This window comes from Dermacentor silvarum, chromosome 7 (genome assembly GCF_013339745.2).
Source record: "Dermacentor silvarum isolate Dsil-2018 chromosome 7, BIME_Dsil_1.4, whole genome shotgun sequence".
Taxonomy (NCBI): domain Eukaryota; kingdom Metazoa; phylum Arthropoda; class Arachnida; order Ixodida; family Ixodidae; genus Dermacentor; species Dermacentor silvarum.
The window spans coordinates 63,945,302-63,951,301 of record NC_051160.1 but is presented as its reverse complement, the minus strand read 5'-3'; positions in this window follow the sequence as shown (position 1 = coordinate 63,951,301).

The window sequence follows — 6,000 nt, the reverse complement described above, 5'->3', positions numbered from 1 at the left end:
GGCAGAAATCTGCTTTGGAGTGTCCATATAATTGCTGTCGCAATAATAATAATAATAATAATAATAATAATAATAATAATAATAATAATAATAATAATAATAATAATAATCTCTGTTACAAATAAGCAATTATAACATAGTACAGATGTATTTGCTAGGTCTACATTCCTTCCGTGTATGGCAGGAACCTGGCAGTCAGGGCAATTCCCTCATTAACCTTATTACAGACAAACTAAATGTTCTTAAAATCAACAGAAACAGAAAAAGAGAAAAAAACATTATATGCCGAAACTCCTCATGGAGTTGTCTAGCTATGCGTAAGCATTGCGCCACTTGCTCATCTCCACGCAGCCCGGTGTAATTATCAATGTTATGAAACTAGGTCCGACCAGTGCAAACGATAGCGCCGCGGCGCCACGAACTGCTGCTGGCGGCGGCGCAAAGTGAATTGATGACCCAAGCAGACTACTACAGGTGGCATTATCATCGTATATCTTTATAAGCCGTTATCGATTTTTAGCGCCTTATCCATCCGCGTCGAACCATTATGAACCGTGATCAACCGCACTTCGGTGGCGGCGTCTTGCGCGGCCGCGAGGGCCGTATCATTTATGATACGGCCCTCGCGATCTGCAATGACGACAGAGAACGCAGATTGCCGACAGTTCTGCTACAAACTTGGGAAAACTTTCCCAGAGACATTTTAGTTGCTTAGCCAAGCATGCAGGGAGGACTGTATGAGTCGCACGCAGTGCTATGATTGGTTCAAGCGTTTTGAAGACTGAAGAATGTCGGTCGGTGACGATCCCAAGCCTGGGCGACCTTCCACATCCACATATGATGACCACGTCGAGAGAGTTCGAACTGTGATTCATGGAAATCGTCGTTTGACTGTTCGAGAAGTCGCTGACGAAGTGGGTAACAGTGTAGGATCATGTCATGAAATTTGGAGTGAAAAACTTGGGATGGCTCATGTCAGTGCAAAATTCGTGTCGCGTTGTTGACTGACGAACAGAAGCATACCCGTGTTGAAATCAGCCAGGAACTGCTCGCCGCTGCCAATGACGATGAAAACTTTCTCAAGGCCATCATAACAGGCGATGAGACATGGATTTATGGCTATGATGTTGAAACGAAAGTGCAGTCATCGCAGTGGTGGCCAGAGGTTCTCCTCGTCCAAAAAAAGTACGCATGAGTTGGTCAAAAATGAAGGTGATGTTGGTTGTGTTTTAGTAGTAGTAGTGATTTTATTGAAGAAGATGACGCTTATTTCTGCTGCCCATTAGGGAGCACGGCGCAGCGTCAGGGGAAGGGGAAAAAGGAGATAAAGATGTAGAAAGGAAGGGAAGAGAAGGAGAAGCAGCAAGAGTCTCATCCACAGTGGTCTCATCCGATCATGGAGGAGGCTGGAGATGGAGGCGGTGGCCTAATGGGGGCGAGCGCTTAGCGATGGGCGGTGATCCCGTTCAATTCCACAAACTCCAAAAGGCTATGGAGAGCTCGAAGGTGGGGATGCGAAGCATGTTATGCTCGGGGCTATGTAACTCCCTCCCTCCCTCCATCCAGCCATCCGCCGTGCGTCCACACCCCTACTGCGCATGCACATCCTCCTCCCCCTCCTCTCCTCTCCTTGTCTCATCTCGTCTCCTCTCGGCATTCATGAGCATCCTCCTCCTCCCTCCTCTCCTCTCCGGATTGCGCAACGAATGGCAACACCTGTGGCTCCGCGCGCGATAACGCGAAGCAGCTTAGGTTAGAGGCGCGACGGGAGGCGCCCCAGAGGCACCGGCAAGTCACCAACGCCGCGCGCGTTCGCTGCGAACGCGGGCAAAACGCCGACGGCGTCGACAACAGTTCTGCGCGTTGCTGGTGCTGCTGCATGTCCAAGTTTATACAGCTGATAAAACTACCTTGAGTCGACCCCATGGCTGCTTCGCATACTACTACAGGGTTCGTACAGGTTCCCAAGGCAAAAATTCAAGGATATTCCAGGACTTTCCAGGACCTGTCACAGGTTTTTCAAGGACTCAGAGCCGCATCCAAAGTAGGATTTCTTTACTCTAACATTTCCAAAAATGACTTGTTTTATTGCACTTACAATAAATAAATGTATGTCACAATTATAATAAAACGTCTAGTCTTGATAACTTATCAAGATCACGACACAAAATGAATGCTTACAACAGCGGCTGAGATTTCTCCAGTATAGACTTGGTAAAGTTCACCAAAAATATTCAAAACATTCAGCATAGGGTTATTGCGCTAAAATCAAAAGAAATAAATGTCTATCCCAATGATGTTAATATTGTGTAACCTTGATCACTTTGCAAGTTCACAACAATACCAAAGAAAAGGAAGTTCACAAAACACACTGAATGCTCCCAACAGCTACTCTGACTTCTCCAGTATTAACTGGTCAAGTTTACCGAACATTTCCAAACCATTCAGTGTAGTCTTGCTACACATCCATTATATTATAAAAAAATAGATTTACAGTATATTGCAATTTTGTAAAACATGTCTTGTCTTGTTCATTTCTCAAGTCTGCAATATTAAAAGTTAACACAACAAACATTTCCAAAACATTCAGCATAATGTTGTTGCACTTATATTACCATAAATAAAATCATAACAAATCTCCAGCCGAAGGCACAAAGGCACTGAGCATCAGTGGTAAAGTTGCTCCACTATAGCTCTCTTTAGGTTCACCTCGCACGCAAGAGGGAAAGTGGGAAAAGGCAGACCGACGGGCGAGGAGTGAAACGAACGATAGGATGAGGAAAGCAGCGTAAACACTGCCAGCCGAGCCAGCATCCAAGCGCGGCACGCATCTCTCACTCTGTTCACGGTTTGATGCGGTGAAGCCTTTTATTTTTTCCCCACAGTTCTGCAAAATGGAACCGTGTGTGCTCGTGCCGGCGTATTGCTTCTGAAATGGGGAGTATGTCAGATCGATGCTGATCTACCACAGAAAGGTCGCAATGTCGATATCAGAGTGCATTGCTCACGAAATTCAAGGATTTTCAAGGAAGGAAAAAAAATCCAGGACTTTCAAGGGCCTTGAAAATGCACGTTTCAATTTCAAGGGTTTTCAAGGATTTCAAGGACCTGTACGCACCCTGTACTAAGGGTTCCCCTACGGGAAGATGGTGTAATTTTTTTTACTGCAAAGGTCATTGTCCATCAGGAATTTGTGCCACATTTGTCAGACAGTAAACAAAGATGTTTACCAGGGAATCCTAGCACGTTTGAGAGATTCTGTGCACAGTAAGAGGCCTGAATTGTGGGAAAAACAGGCTTGGATGTTCCAACATGACAATGCCCCGGTTCATGCATCGCTCCTTGTCCACAGCTACTTAGCGAAACACCACACTCCTGTTGTGCCCCACCCACCATATTCTACGGACCTAGGCCCAGCAGACTTTTTTCTATTCCACAAGCTGAAAACCACCTTGAAAGGATGTCGTTTCCAACCGTAGAGGAGATCCAGTACAATGCGAGAAGAGTCCTGCGCACCATTCCAGAAAGTGTGTTCCAGGAGGCTTTCCAAAAATGGAAGATGGGAAGAGTGCATTGCCAGTAGAGGGGACTACTTTGAAGGGGACAGCACTTAAAATGTTGTACCATAAGCAGTAAAGGTGTCATAGCAAAAGTTCAGTTTTTCTTTAACACACCTCGTATTCGTCACTTCCGTGGCCCGGTTTTAAACATAATCGTAAATTCCCTTTTAGTACACCTAGGCACTTCATTTAAAGGTTTTATTTCTCAAGTGCACTGAATCATCTTTCCTGTTTTCCTCCTGAGATTTCCAGCACCTACAATTTTTACGGGACACGAAAAATTTTTTTTTTCCTGCCGCCGCTTCTCCTCCGTTCACAGAATGTTCCTCGTATTTCCAACTATTACCATTTGTTTAACTTCATCAACATCAAACATATTGACATTTGGTGCATGTCAGTTAGGTACTAGCCACAGATCCATTATAACAGCTTTGAACAAGTTGATTAAAGCTACAGGATATTTACGTTGCTGGGGGTGCTGTCTGTGATGCAACTTTGCGAGGTACGTTGCAAAGAGAAAATTGCCAACTGTGTCACTCAGATCTCCTTCTTGTTCAATTTGTCGTCATTCTGTGTCTCCTTTTGTGTGGCTAACAGTCAAGTTTCGAGGCCGCTACGAGAACCACCACTAGTGTTCAATGATTTTCTGCTGTTGAAATGAAAGTGCAGCTTTGGAAGGTTTACCTGCCAGTGCAGGTGTTTAGCACAGTGTAGACGTACCAGGCACAAGCAGCAGTGCTCATAGGAACACCTCGTGATGGTGCATTAAACAAAAATGCACTCGGCAATTATAGCAATGAGCAACTGCACTTCCCCATATTTATTGCCATGGGCATGTTGACGGCGGCATAATCACCCCAAAAATATAGCCTTTTCTCTTTACAACTCACGAGCCAAACAAAACAAGGATGTCCCAAGATGTGGTTGATCATAGGATCGTGTTTCCATTGCTGCTGCTCTTAGTACATGTCAGTGCGAGCAGGCCTTCGCTACACTAAATCTCAATGTTTAATCTTTTTAGCAGCTATTTGGGCTCAGTTCCTTCTTTATAGAAGTGGGTAGTGCATCAAAAAGAAGGTTTATTCTTCAAAAAATGATGTTGGTTGCACTAGATACGAAGGTGATGAACAGTTGTCCATCTAACAAGCAAGGACAAGAGACATAAAATAGGCATGATGGTTTGCACATGTTTATCTGTCACTTGTTTTTCACCCTTAATTGTCCAAACTTGCTCCTCTAAAGAGAGAGAGAGAGAAACAACTTTATTGAAATAACGATTGTGCTTGGTTACTGTGGGTGGAGCCCCTCTTCCAGGGCCCCACTGGCTATTGCAGTGCGCTGGGCCTGGTCGAGGGTCGCCAATTGGCTTCCCAAGTCTAGTTCGGAGAGTCGCACCTCCCACAACCAATTGCCTGAGTGTGTCGTTAAGTAGCAGCGAGACAGCGTCTGCCAGACGCTGCGTGCATTGGTAAGTGATGTGTTCTAGTGTCGGGGTGGAGTCGCACCACGGACATGTGTCGCTGTGTTTGTCCGGAAACATTTTGTGGAGTCTATGTAAGTCTGCAATAGCACAGGCATACAATTTAGCCAGCGCATAGTACCAAAAGCTTCCATGCTCCGAAATGTTGCACATATATAGTTTATGCAATCAGTGTGCAATAAATATTCTGAAACATTACATAATACATGCTGAATAACACCATGCTTTGAATAATCAGGAAAAGGAAATAAAACTGATAAAATTAAAGAAGGTGTGACAGACGTTTTCCAAGTAGGAATTTGGCCTCTCAGAAATAACACTCACAATCTGCACCACCAAGCACAGCTTTTTTTTCTTCTTCTTGTTCACTGCCTGTTAGGTACTTTGCATATTTAGTACTACGAAAGACCCCACACATGCCTAACGTAGCGTTAACATCAAAACCGTCTATGTAAGCCATGTGCAGACACCAAGACCAGTAGTGCATCACAAGCCAGTAATTTCTTTCTACGCTTGCGCGTAAAAGAAAATCACCAAAATTATATTCGCTTGCCGCGATTCCGCAAGAGCAGCAATATTCAAATTCAACTCCAGGCTGTCCAGAGGGCCCACGACATCGCGACGGGACTTGGTCTCCTGGTCCCATCGTGAGCGGAGCCACCGACTTAATCTGGGGGAGCCTTCGGCTCGCCTAGATCTCAGTTCCTCAGGACTCAAATAAAGTTCTTGTCATGTCATGCCGGGAGGGAAGCGAGCGCCGGCGGAGGCAGGCGCCTGGAGGTCAAGAAAATTGCCGCGGTGCTTACTGTGCATGTTCACGGCCTATATTCTTTGCCTGTGTAGCAATATGAGCTTTCCATGTGGCACACCAGGCACTGTACCATCAAGATCAATGTAGCATCCACAACCACGTTCCGTGCCCTTTCCGTTTGTGCTTCGACACTGCGGTGCTCGCTGTAC